Source organism: Boleophthalmus pectinirostris, unplaced genomic scaffold, assembly GCF_026225935.1.
Source record: "Boleophthalmus pectinirostris isolate CB_2022bp ecotype Guang Dong unplaced genomic scaffold, ASM2622593v1 HiC_scaffold_21, whole genome shotgun sequence".
NCBI classification, from domain to species: Eukaryota; Metazoa; Chordata; class Actinopteri; order Gobiiformes; family Gobiidae; genus Boleophthalmus; species Boleophthalmus pectinirostris.
In genome coordinates this window covers 33,556,789-33,571,378 of record NW_026571175.1, presented here as the reverse complement: position 1 = coordinate 33,571,378, position 14,590 = coordinate 33,556,789, and the positions used below count along the sequence as shown (strand labels likewise).

General features: G+C 41.3%; 1 protein-coding gene and 1 pseudogene across 1 annotated transcript in view; one reads left to right on the top strand and one right to left on the bottom strand.

Moving 5' to 3' along the window:
• gabbr1b (gamma-aminobutyric acid (GABA) B receptor, 1b) overlaps positions 1-14,590 on the top strand; it is a 654,324-nt gene that overhangs the window by 351,705 nt on the left and 288,029 nt on the right. The gene's annotated exons all lie outside the window — the stretch shown is intronic.
• Positions 8,438-9,821, bottom strand: LOC110170969 (28S ribosomal protein S21, mitochondrial-like; annotated as a pseudogene).

Sequence of the window (14,590 nt, the reverse complement as noted above, 5' to 3'; positions counted from 1 at the left end):
AATGATAAAACAATAAATTACTTTTACTTACATTTCCAACTTCTCCGTTCCTTTCTTCTTCTTCACTTGCCGCTTGGTCGGTTCGTCGGAAAATAGAGTCCCGCGGTCACTTCCGTTGTGGCTTTTTGATGCGTTGCGGCATTTGCGTTTGTTGTGACCCCTCTCGGCTTCCGTAGCAATTACCTGGACCAAAAGAAACAGAAAACGCACACCGAAATTCTCGTATAGGTGCAAATGCAAGGAGCAGCCAGACAAAAGTGAAAAAAATGCATAGCACACTCAGACGGCCGATGTCCAAAAGGTTATTTTATTTTCATGCTGTGGTCCAAAGCAAGAAAAATATCTGATTTGCCGAAACATTGTTTTGAAAATAAATACGCTTTTGGACATCGGCCATCTGAGTGTGCTGTGCATTTTTTCACTTTTGTCTGGCAATTACTTGGACTCCATTGAGCATTAAACACGTCACGACCAAATTGGTAAAATAAAAAGTACCGTCGAGCGAACGAATCCTCACGCTGCGAGGTCAGACGGTTTCCACAAATTGAAATTTTTTTTTTTCACAAAAATGTGAAAATGTCAAATGTGTCGCATAAACAAGTTTTTCTTCTCTGAACAAACAACAAATCTGTAGCTGTGACAAAATTATTCAGTAAAATATACGAAAAATACACATGGTGATGTATCGATACATCAGCCACGAAATCAATACTGTATCATCACATCAAACAATACGATATATCGATATTTTGGTATTTTTGCTCACCCCTAATCAGTGTTGGGGAGTAATCGGATTACAAATTATGACAAGTTACGGTTTCAGTGAGTGGTAATTAGATTACAGTTACTTTGTTGAAATAAATGGATTACATGAAGGTATTTTCCTGTTTTCACATTTTGGGCTAAACGAGGACTAAACCAGGTCTAAAACCAGGTATAAACCAGGTCTAAACTATGTCTAAAACCAGGTCTAAACCAGGTCTAAACTACGTCTAAAACCAAGTCTAAACCAGGTCTAAACTAGGTCTAAAACCAGGTCTAACCCAGGACTAAAACAGGATTTAACAGGACTAAACCATGTTGTGCGGACCGTGTCCCAGTCTTCTATTATTATTATTATTATTATCAATCATATTTTTTATTTAAGTGAAAAAAATGCATAGCACACTCAGACGGCCGATGTCCAAAAGGTTATTTTATTTTCATGCTGTGGTCCAAAGCAAGAAAAATATCTGATTTGCCGAAACATTGTTTTGAAAATAAATACGCTTTTGGACATCGGCCATCTGAGTGTGCTGTGCATTTTTTCACTTTTGTCTGGCAATTACTTGGACTCCATTGAGCGTTCCAGAGCATCACACACGTCACGACCAAATTGGTAAAATAAAAAGTACCGTCGAGCGAACGAATCCTCACGCTGCGAGGTCAGACGGTTTCCACAAATTGAAACCGGCTGATGAACCAGGCTAGAATGAAACAAAACAGATCAGAACATATAAAATAAAAATATAATCATAATAAAAATACGGACCCTTTAACCAGTGAACCGTCCAGGGATCGTGGATTCTGCAGACTTCACTGTCAAGAAAGAATGCAGCGTCCCTGGGCCAAAATAGGGACGTGTGATGGAAGATGTCACGACCTGTCACGATCTGTCCTCAAGAGAACCGCGCTGTCAAACCAACAAACTTTTGAAGGTCCAATGCTGAAGCAAAACTGAACGGAGCTTTTATCCAAGTTATAATGTTATTTCTCTCGTCAAAAAACTGTCTGTAGTTGGACTTTACATTTACATTTACATTTTAATAATCCCGCATTGTTGTTGTCGCTATACAAGCATTTCAAATTCAGTTTCGAGACTGAGGAATAGACTCGATATTCATTTCAGACCTCAAGAGCTGCTTATAGAACATATTTGTTGTTTCCTGGCTCAAATTTGTTCAAATACATGGAAAAATCTGTTTACAGGAATCTTATTATATAAGACTCAGACTTAACTAACCAGTCAGAGAGACGGATGCACCGTTTGCCTCAGAAACAAAACATGGATATTTACATGTGGGTTCGGTCAAGTGGTAACGGAGGGAAACAGGGGCAGATTTATTACATTCAAATGTCTCTTATTCAGAAACTAGAGGGACTATTGAAATAAGTAAAGTATCAGAATGTAGGAAAGAGTTACACTCCAACAGGGTCAAGTTAAACCTGTGATATTCTTTCAAGTTGTTGACAAAAAATTTTAAAAACTCATGTCGGTAACGGAGGGAATGAAATATGCAGCACTTTTTGGTCAATAAATCCAAACAGTGATAACTCTTGGTTCTCACTTACATATCCTTAACAAACTGGTTTGAATATTTGCTTCATATAGTTTTCTACCATATGGTACAAGATTAGGTTGAAAAACCTCTGACTTTTTGACTCATGAGATTTTTTATTAAGAAAGGTCATGGTAACGGAGGGAAAAGTAACGGAGGGAAAATTGTACAAACAAGTAGAAGGTGCAGGATTTTACATCATTTGTCACTTTTTTTTTCCAAATACTTTAATATTACTTCAAAAAGAAAGGAAACTATTTCTATAAAAATATGTCAGTCCTTCCAAGCAAATTTTTATCATTTTTAAATACATTTTAAAAAAATTTAAAAATCATGTACCTTCATCAACAGTTCAAAGATGGAATAACACAAGATATGATGAAATACATCCATTTATTTACATGATTTTTGCAGGTCTTTGAAATTTGGGAAATAATTTTTGTTCCATGTTTCATACATGGTCTGTTTAAAACATATGGAACTTTAGAACCAAAAATGGTACAGAAAAAAGGTCAACAGTTTCATAAACTAGAGTACATATGTATCTGTTCAATACATTTTTATATCAGATGCATTAACTTGAATTTTTGGCCTTGATGTTTACTTCTGCTTGACTGAGCCCATGTAAAAAGGGAAAAAAAACAACACAAAGAGCTGAGAAACTACAGAGTTTTGCAGAATCAACAATCGAAGCACCGAACTGTTGCTTAGATAAACAGTTATTTAATCTGTTATGAATTTTGCCAGAATTTTCGTGAGGAGATTTTATGACTCATGATACAAATTAATGGCTGTCGCACCAGCCAAAAAAATGCGTAATGAAGAAGAAAAAAACAAATATAAGTCGCAATTTTTGAAATGTATTTTATTAAATCAGAGACCAGGAGCCGACATTTCCTGTTCAAAGTCAAGTTCTAATAAAAACAATAGAAGAGAGAACAACAGACTGTTAACGTCACATATGAACAGTTCTTCAGATAAACTATAACATAAACAACAGAACAGAACAAGTTTAACAAACTCTCCATCTCACTCCAAATCACTAAATCCATTCAATTCTTCATCCTCGGTGTCACTTCTGAACAACTCCACGACCTCCGGAGGTAAACAGACGCCGCTTCCTCTTCTGTGTCGCTGTCGTCAGACTCAGCATCAGTTCCAGTTAGAATTATTCGGGTCTTTCTGAATCCCGACAGGATGGTTTCGGTGTCACTGAAGTCCAGGCTTTGTCCAGAGAATAAGTCGCAGGAAACACCCAAACCATGAAAAAAATGCTACTTATAGTCCAAAAAACACAGTATTATTCTTGTAATTCATGATAATTCCTTTCTTTTCTTCCTTTCATTACCTCTTTGTACCTTTGTTAATTATTTATTAATTTATTCTCCCCCCCTTTTTTGTTTTTTCTGCCACATAGAGTCAAAGATAGAGTTTTTTCACGCTCTTTTGTCCGATTCTAGACGATTTTGGATTCAAACAGATGTAGAAAGGGCTTTAATACAAGAAGTTAATCGGGTCAAGTCACTAAAACTGTGGAAATAAGCAGGTTCAGCATTTGTGAATTCACCTTTTGGATGTTTTATGGCAAAGTACGGTGTGACATCATGCCACTTAATCCAAAAAAACACCGATATATGTCTAAAAAAAACATACAGCATTTGTCTGATTTGAATAATTTCTCAGTTCTGGCTCACGGTTCTATATTTACTTTTGTTTTGTGAATGCCGTGATCGTCCTGCGCGTGACTCTGCGTGACTCTGTGGAGATTGTAAAAACTCAGCCGGCAAAAAGCATCAGCCTCGGCGCTAACACAATCATATCCTGAAGCCCGGGGCCGTTTGTGAAATATGGACGGCAATAACACGCCACCGCCACCGCCGATGACTGTTACTGCGTCTCTACTGTGACTGTGCGAGGACGAGGAGGAGGAGGAGGGAGGGAGTCCGACCCCGACCTCTGAACCCCGAGGAACCGGACCTGTTCACATATCAACACTTGGATATTGTCTGCAGTCTCAAAGGTCTTACATTTATTACACAGAATCGACTTTTGTGAGCTTTAAGACGTGTTATAATGTCGTTACCTCGTCAAAAAAACAGACCTGGAGTTGTGTTTTGTTTCACTGGCCGCGTCGACATGATGTTTTTTAAATTACGGATTAATTGTTCCGCATTAAATAGTCTGGAATTAAAATATTCTCCTTCGAGTTTACATGGAAAACACTTTAAATCTCCTTTATTTAATTCTCTGACTCTGGCTCCAATTCATTTTCTATTAATTAATTAGTCATTAGTATTAATCCGCTCTTCGTGATCCTGATGTTTTTATTTTGTTGTTTTGTCCTTAAATCATCCATCCCATCCATCTATTTCCTTCTGCTTATCCGGGGCCGGTCTTGGGGCAGCAGTCTAAGCAGGGACTCCCAGACTTCCTTCACCCCGGACACTTCCTCCAGTTACTCTAGAGCAGGGGTGTCAAACTCATTTTGGTCCGGGGGCCGTATCCGACCTGCTTTGATCTTAAAGGGGCCGAATCAGAAAACTCATGGCATATAAACCCCCAAAAATAACAATAAGTTCAAATATTTGTTGGAAAATCCTGAACTCGGCTCCACTTTTCTCATGTTGGACATTTTTCTGATGAGGGTGTCACGGTCAACAGTCAAAACGATCGTCCTTTAAGAGCGTTTGGAAAGAGACAAGGTTCAAGGTTCAAGGTTCAAGGTTCTTTATTTTGTCATTCAAACATGTGAGAGAAACACATGACAGAACGAAATGTGCTCCCCGAGGCCCAGTGATCCAGAAAGAGATAAAAAACAATAATAATAAGCAATGTTAAAAAATAAATACATTTAAAACAACAACATTTAGCAGTTCCAGTGAACAAGTAGTAAAACGTGGCAAGATAGAGAGAGAGGCAACCAAAGCAGGAAGTCAGTGTGCACCGTTCACAAGTCTGACAGCCTCAGGAAAGAAGCTGAACTTCAGCCGAGAAGTTCTAGCGTTAATGCTCCTCAGTCTCCTCCCAGAGGCAGAGGAACAAACAGATGGTGGGAGGGTGCGAGGGGTCCCCCATGATCCTGGAGGCCCGTCTTCTACAACGCTCCTCATAAATGTCACTGATGGGTGTAAAGTCACATCCAGTGATCTTCTCTGCTGCTCTGACCACACGCTGTAGATCTGTCCTGTCCTGGGCTGAGCAGTCCCAATGACAAGTCTTCATTTGTGCTGCTCTGGTGGGAGGGGCCACGTACAGAGACGCTGGAGACGCTGCTGTGATAAACACCGCAGAAAATTACTAATATTTTAATAGAAGATATAATTAAAATATTTTTGTAGAAAATCAGATGAGGGCCAGATTAAAGGTCTTAGAGGGCCGGATCCAGCCCCCGGACCGTATGTTTGACACCCCTGCTCTAGAGCGACCCCGAGGTGTTCCCAGGCCAGCCCAGAGACATAGTCCCTTCAGCGTGTCCTGGATCTTCCCCGGGGCCTCCTTCCGATGGGACATGCCCAGAACACCTCCCGAGGAAGGTGCTCAGGAGGCAACCAGAGCAGATGCCCGAGCCTCAACTGCTCCTCTCGACGCGGAGGAGCAGCGGCTTTAATCCGAGCTCCTCCCGTGTGACTGAGCTCCTCACCCTGTCTCTAAGGGAGCGCCCAGCCACCCTGCGAAGGAAACTCATTTCGACCGCTTGTATCCGCGATCTCGTCCTTTCGGTCACTACCCAAAGCTCATGACCAGAGGTGAGGGGAGGAACGAAGACTGACGGTAAATTGACACTCAACGGTTCGATACAGCGACCGCATCACTGCCGACGCTGCACTGATCCGCCTGTCAATCTCACGCTCCACCCTCCCCTCACTCGTGAACAAAAACCCGAGATACTTGAACTCCTCCACTTGAAGCATCGACTCTCCACCCACCCGGAGAAGACAAGACGCCTTTTTCCGATCGAGAACTATGGCCTCAGCTCCTCCAAATCCTTAAATCAATACATGAACATTAATAAAAGACAAATCTGGAGCCTTTTTTTCCTCGAGATCGCCGCGCTTGCAGGCAGGACGGGGCTTTACCTCCAACAGCCTCGCTCCTGATTGGCTCTTTGGTTGCTACGATACTCACGGTTGGATTTCCAAGTATACGGCAGCCTCGATGAGCTTCATTTGACTGGATCTGAACTCTCTTAATCCTCTTCTTTATACAGTCTGCGGTCTGTCCTGTTCACTATTTAATTTGATTGCACGTAATGCCGTTGTGCCCCCGAGCAAGACAGTTCACTCGCATTTTTTGTTTTTTCCATCTGTTGTAATCAAGGCTCCAAAGTTTAAACAAATAAAATCTTCCTTTCGTTTGTATTCGCACATGCTCCCATTATTGAACAAGTGGTATTAATTACTCACGTCTAAATATAATCCATAAAAAGCGATTAGCTCAGCTGGAGGCCACAGAACAATAAGATGGGTTCAAATGACTATTGATTGTCTTTAATGAGCTTTGAGCACCTCACAGGCAGGTGCTGAGGCAGGTGCTGAGGCAGGTGCTGAGGCAGGTGCTGAGGCAGGTTCGGAGGAGCTGGGGCCTTTTCACTCCAACTCTGAGGAATCTGAACTCAACAAAAGAATACTGGGGAATCGATTTGTCGTTTTAAGGAACTGTATTTAAGATTTGACTTGGTGAGGTAAACGTAAACGCAAAAAAGCTTGGCCAAAATTTAAACACTTAAAACTATCAGAAAATGACTTAAAAGTAGTGAAATTATCTGTCCGTGCAACAAGATCATTTTACTTGACAAGTGCTCTTAAATCAGGGGTGTCAAACTCATTTTGGTCCGGGGGCCGTATCCAATCTACTTTCATCCCAAAGAGAAAAAAAAAAAAAGTCATATAAACCCCCAAAATAACAATAAGTTCAAATATTTGTGCAGAGAAACGCACATCTATTACAGAAATCTTTTTTAATTGATGAACTCTTTCTTTAACAAAATTTTTTAATATTATGAACAACCTGAAACTTTAAGAAAAATACAATTTCAACACAATGTTTTAACTTTAACGTGTGTTTATCGTGTCTCTCTGACCATTTAGTATTACTCAAGTTTTAAACAACGAGAAACAGACATTGAATCAGCAATAAAAGGATCCGTAAGTCGCCTATTTGAACTTTTTTTTTTTCCAACGTTCAATTGAACCAGTAATATTGGAACAAAATAGTCAATAAAACAATTACAAAAAGATTAGAATTTATACACTTCAGTCAAATGTGGCAGTAGGTCTGTTCTGTAGATCCGCTCTATGCTGTAGACCTGCTTTGTGCCAACACTGGAACACAAATTTAGACTTACTTTTTGCTTCACGTTTGGTCTTGCTCTTCTAATCAGCCGCACTGTGGGAGGGGCTTGTGTTCGCTGTACGCAGGAAGGAGCGAGAGCGTGAAAAGGCGAGGGGCGGCGTGCTGACGTGAGGCAGGTGGACAGGTAGGATGTTTAGGAAGTTGAACCTGCCCTGTGATGCACGCTGATGCACGCTGGTACACGAGGGCACACGCTGTCGCAGACGAGCCGTGCATAGGGAGCGTGTGTGTTTGTGATGCGCCGTAGAGTCTCCGCGGGTTTCAAATGAGCGCACAGGCTGCACTGAGACGCCCCACACGCTCCTGCACCCGCTACAAGTTTATTACCAACAGCAGCGGCCGGAATGAAATATGATCGCACTTGTTGAGTGTCAGACCTCGAGTGAGAGACAAGACCGAGTCCAAACGCGATCGAGTCCGAGACGAGACACGGCGATCTACCCACACGACCTTGGCGATCGACTGGTAGATCGGGATTGAAGTATTGAGCAGCCCTGCACTAGACGGTTTCCAAAAAAAAAAAAAAAAAAGTACAAGTTCAGGCACCAACCAGTCAGCGAAGAGCCAGACATTCTGTGTTTTTTTTTGTTTGTTTGTTTGTTTTGTTTTTCATTCAAATGTAATACGTGTATTTAACCAATCAATGTTTCTATAATTGTACATATAACATCATAACAATGTACTGACAAAATTCCCCAGTTCACGCTTCAGCATTCTTGCAGTTTCCTTTGCTGGCCGATGTGTGTTTTCATGAAATATTTGTTAGTTCAATATACTCCATACGACCAGCAGCTGAGCCAGGGGTCTTCTCTGTTTGTCCGGGAGATGAAGGTGATTTTCGTGCCATTTCAGAGTGGTAGATTCTTCTGCAGTTCTCAAAGTTTTTTTTCGGATTCGTTCCCAGCATGGCTTCTCATCGTAACGCTTTCTCTTCACTGTGTCAATGATCTCATCTTGATTCAGGAGTCTGGTTAAAGTCTTGAATGCAGCGTCCACATGTCCATCTGGGACCATGTTAGAGAATTTCTCTGTTATAAGTATTTCTTATTTAAAGTGTTAATCATTTAAAGCACAGGTGTCAAACATACGGCCTGGGGGCCAGATCCGGTCCCCCAAGACCTTTAATGTGGCCCTTGGCTGATTTTCTGCTAAAATATTTTAATTATATTTTCTGTTAAAATCTTGTTAATTTTCTGTGGTGTTTATCACAGCAGCGTCTCCAGCGTCTCTGTACGTGGCCCCTCCCACCAGAGCAGCACAAATGAAGACTTGCCTCTTTCCAAACGCTCTTAAAGGACGATCGTTTTGACTGTTGACTGTGACACCCTCATCACAAAAATGTCAAAAATGAGAAAAGTGGAGCCGAGTGCAGGATTTTACAACAAAAACTGACTTATTCCTGTTTGCACACAAGTTATTGTTAAAACATTGTGTTGAAATTGAATTTTTCTTCAAGTTTCAGGTTGTTCATAATATTATAATATTATTAAAGAAAGAGTTCATCAATTAAAAAAGATTTCTGTAATAGATTTGCGTTTCTCTGCACAAATATTTGAAATTATTGTTATTTTTGGGGTTTATATGACATGAGTTTTCTGATCCGGCCCCTTTGGATATGACCCCCGGACCAAAATGAGTTTGACACCCCTGATCTAAAGGCTGATTCATGTGAAGGAAATCATGACATAATATAGAGTTATCAAAATGTGCTTTTGTTCTGTCTTGTTTTATTGTGTTCAAGCTGTATCAGTTAATATGAATGATGTGTCGGCTGACTCATTAAGATAATGTACCGGGAGAAACAACTATTAATAGTAAACATCATGAGGTTAACACAGGACTCTGGGGAATGACTAGAGGCTATCTACCACCTGGAGTATGAAATCAGTGTGTAATTGGGGGCTGTGTCAGCGGAAGCTTGTCAGTCATGAGATAACATGTGAACAATATGTAATGTAAGGAATGTAACCTATTGTGTGATAATTGTGTGATGGTCAATAAAAGGGCTGTGGAGAGAAGAGAGCTTCAGTTAGGATGAGACAGGCAGTTTCTCTTCTTCTCCTTGGCCAAGTAAAAAGGATGATTTAGGTTGGGGTAAATTCCCTGACAGACCATCACTGTCCGAGCGATGAAGCGAAGGTGCCGCGCCATCATGAGCCTGGTGCTCCCCGCAATGACGACCGTCTGGAAACAATATATAGTAAATATATTCAGTATTGTTAACGATTCCCGAGATCGAGGATTTAAAGCCGGAATAAAGAGAATTTTTGGTGAATTTCATTAAGGGGAAAGACGTTATTGTCCTTCTTCCTTTGGGATTTGGGAAAAGCGTAATATACCAGTTAGTCCCGTTAGCAGCGATTGCTTAAATTAAAAAAAGTACCTGCCTACTGCCAAGCGAACGAAACCTAAGGCTGCGAGGTCAGACGGTTTGTACGAAGTGGGACGGAGTAAAACCGACCGATGAATCAGGCTAGATCGTGACAAGGCGACCCCCAAAAAAATCTCTAGAAAACATCTCTCTATCTCAACCGAGTCTTTGGGAAACAATGTCCTAATCTACTGGAGACAAACACATGGATAAGTCTCTCCAAGTCTGCTTTAGACAGTAAACTTTTGATTTTCTTTAGATGGTAAAAGGCTGCAGATGTTATTGATCTGATGTGGCTGTTAAAGTTCAAGTTCAAGACATCGTACCTTGGTTGATTTCATGTATTATCAAAGAGCCGGTTCAACAGTCTATAATATTGCTTGTTACAAACTTAAAGGTCAAAATGGACCCAGATCTAAAACTTCATCAGCAAATTAGTGCTATTGTAAAATCGAGTTTTTTCCAGCTAAGACAACTGGCCAAAATTAAGCCTATTTTGTCAACGCAACACTTCGAAACTGTCATGCATGCAATTTGAAGACGAGATTGGATTATTGTAATGCACTTTATGTTGGTGTCAGCCAAAATGCACTTTCCCAGTTGCAGCGGGTCCAAAAATCAGTGGCTCGACTTTTAACTGGAACCTGGAAACACGTCTCGTATGAGGTATTTTCATTTGAATTTATTATTATTATCATTAACGTTTTTATACAAGTATCATCATTACTATTACTAATCTGCATAAATAAACTCAACTTTAAAACATATAAACATCACCACTCTACAGCCACATCAGCTGTTTGACTTTATAATGTGTTTAATGCAGATTTGTACAAGTCTCACTGAAACGAAACTTAAAACCGCATGGGCTAATTTGCATAAACTAAGCAGAGAAAAGAAAAAAAAAAAGCTCTTGTGCTGATGCGGTTCAGCTTCTGTTGGACAAAAGAACACGACTCAATAGAATATCGATGTTCTTTCTGTGACAGAGGGATGTTGATGTTGAAGTTGAGTTGTTCTGTGTTTGTGTCGTGATATTTGATGGGCGAGAACGGGAATGAAAATAACAATTCTTTGCGGGATCAAGTGGAGCAGGACTGCACAGTGCGGGACTGTGTTCCAACAACACATAAAAACAGATTTTATAATAAGGCAACTCACATACAGAAACAGTAAAGTTAGGCTGCGTTCAGACTGCAGCCTGAAGTGACCCAAATCCGATTTTTTGGCCCTATGTTCCTGTATCTGATCTTTTAATGACAGTCTGAACGACACAGATCCGATTTTTTCAAATGTGACCCAGGACACTTGGATATGTGCTCCTGAAACTGATACATATCTGATCTTTTGACATGTGACTTCAGTGGTGAACGGCCAAAGTGCATTCATCCACCTACACGTTATCAACAAGACACAAACGTCACTATTCTGCGCTGAAGTAGGTGAAAATTGTTAATGAACTCTGTGTCACTGAAGTGAAGCACATCACCACTCACCACTCTTGGCTCCGTCTCCACATCCACACGTTCCTTTCAACGGACGTCGCTGCCGCTGCCCCACAAACACCACGACCAAAAACCTCGTCCTTCTCCTTCTCAATCTCCTCCTTAAAACAAGTAAGTTGTTCATGTTCTGGCTCCGGTACGAGAGGAACTTTAAAATCTCCAGGTGCTCGATGCTGCGTCCATGTTTGGACAACTTCCGTAAACACAGAGACGCTCGCTGCGGTTGACGTCGTCGTGTCTCCAGTGTCACATGTGGGACACTTTCGGGCCGTTTAATGTTCACACTGGAGTCACATACAAGTCACATTTAATTGGAAATGTGAACGACCTCGCAAAAACATCGGATTTCACAAAAAAATCATAATTGAGCGTTAAGCCCTGCAGTCTGAACGTAGACTTAGAGATTAAAAATAAGATTAACGCGCTAAATATGACTGTAATTAATTAATCGCAGTTAACGCGATAATTTGACACCCCTAGTTATAATATTACATAAACACACATAACTTTCTTCCTGATCACTTATAGAGGATGTAAAAACCACAGTGCGTTTGTCACAGGTCTGAAAATAACATTAAACTCACACTATGTAACTTTTCCTGCTTTGCGTCTCCATGGAGATGCTCTTGCTCGATTCAATAACACATTTTTATTGCTACAAACGCTCGGTTTCCTCTGCACAGAACCAACCTGTAATTTTGCCCCGCGGTGTTTCCATGGAGATCAGATTAATGTCATCCCGGCGATTCGAGGCGACGCAATAACGTCTCGGTGATGACAAAATGACACAGAGCCTGAAAGCATTGTTTTGTTCCATCGACCAAAACGACAACAGGAGATTTTAGCTCCGGAAATACTGTATTTAAATGATCTGAAAGGTGATCCTCTGGGACGCTCGCAGTAATAATAGAACTAAAGGCTTATCGAAGAAGACAAGAGGGAAGCGGCTTTTGTACAAAACCCCGTAATAAAACAAACAAAGCACCGTGAGATTTGGATCTTCTTATATCACTGTCTAGTTACCTGCCTTCACTTTTGTTTGAGGGTCTGGTTTTTTTTAGATATTTTTAGCAACTCTAGAGCTTATAAATTCATTATGATGCTTGGAAAATGTGAAAAAAGTGTGGAATAACTCAAAACCTGCTCCCAACTGTTTAAAATGAACTAGTTCTGCTTTAGGTGTTTTTGGTTTTATACCTTTAAAGGCGCACTGTGTAACTTTTCGAGTCCGTCATCTGCTTGTTTTTGGAGAGATGTCATTGCTCTGCCTGGAAGGTTCAGTTCGATTAAATTAAAGGTGGTTTTACAGCTCAAAAACACCTAGAAAAACAGGCATTCTGACTTCTCCACAGATCTGACCCGTAACTTGCTCTGGTTTGGTCTCCATGTAGATAGAAAGGTTTAATGTCACTCTCTGTTTACTGTATTTTTCGAACTATAAGTCGCTCCGGAGTATAAGTCGCACCAGCCGAAAAAATGTGGAATGAAGAAGAAAAAAACTAAACTAGAAATAAGTTGCACTTTTTGGGGGAAATTTATTTTATAAAATCAGAGACCGAGAACCAACATTTCATCTGGCAAGTTAAAAACTATAACGTATATAATTCTAAATTGAAAGTCAAGTTCTAGTAATATGGTCATGAGCTCTGGGTAGTGACCGAAAGGACAAGATCCCGGATACAAGCGGCCGAAATTAGTTTCCTCCTCAGGGTGGCTGGGCGCTCCCTTAGAGACAGGGTGAGGAGCTCAGTCACACGGGAGGAGCTCAGAGTAGAGCCGCTGCTCCTCCACGTCGAGAGGAGCAGTTGAGGTGGATCGAGCATCTGTTCCGGATGCCTCCTGGGCGTCTTCCTCGGGAAGTGTTCCGGACATGTCCCACCGGGAGGAGGCCCAGGACGCTGGAGGGACTATAAGGCTGCGTTCAGACTGCAGCCTGAAGTGACCCAAATCAGATTTTTTGGCCCCTATGTTCCTGTATCTGATCTTTTAATGACAGTCTGAACCACACAGATCCGATTTTTTCAAATGTGACCCAGGACACTTGGATATGTGCTCCTGAAACTGATACATATCTGATCTTTTGACATGTGAACTTCAGTCTGAACGGTCAAAGTGCATTCATCCACCTACACATTATCAACAAGACACAAACGTCACTATTCTGCGCTGAAGTAGGAAGAAAATTGTTAATGAACTCTGTGTCACTGAAGTGAAGCACATCACCACTCATCACTCTTGGCTCCGTCTCCACATCCACACGTTCCTTTCAACAGACGTCGCTGCCGCTGCCCCACAAAACACCACGACCAAAAACCTCGTCCTTCTCCTTCTCAATCTCCTCCTTAAAACAAGTAAGTTGTTCATGTTCTGGCTCCGGTACGAGAGGAACTTTAAAATCTCCAGGTGCTCGATGCTGCGTCCATGTTTGGACAACTTCCGTAAACACAGAGACGCTCGCTGCGGTTGACGTCGTCGTGTCTCCAGTGTCACATGTGGGACACTTTCGGGGCCGTTTAACGTTCACACTGGAGTCACATACAAGTCACATTTAATTGGAAATGTGAACGACCTCGCAAAAACATCGGATTTCACAAAAAAATCTGAATTGAGTGTTAAGCCCTGCAGTCTGAACGTAGCCTAAGTCGCACCAGAGTCTAAGTCACAGGAAACACCTGTGATAGAAACTTAGATTGTGGAAAGATTTCTTTCAATCTGTCTTGTGTAAATGAATGTGATTTCTACCTGAAACTCAGATCAGTCATGAACATGTGTAAAGCTTCATCAGGCACAACTGTCTCCTCCTTCTGGAAGCCTTTTGTTGTCCTCAACTGTGAGTTAATTTAGCACCAGCCTCTGAAACCAAAGTCACTCTGCTTTGATATGTATGTAACTTGTATTTCTGTATAAATACTCAGAGCTCAGATGCTCTGGGGTTGGACTGGGAGATACATGAGTAGGACTGGGAGATACATGAGTAGGACTGGGAGATACATGAGTAGGACTGGGAGATACGGTGGGGAGATGATGTAGGGACATACTGCTGG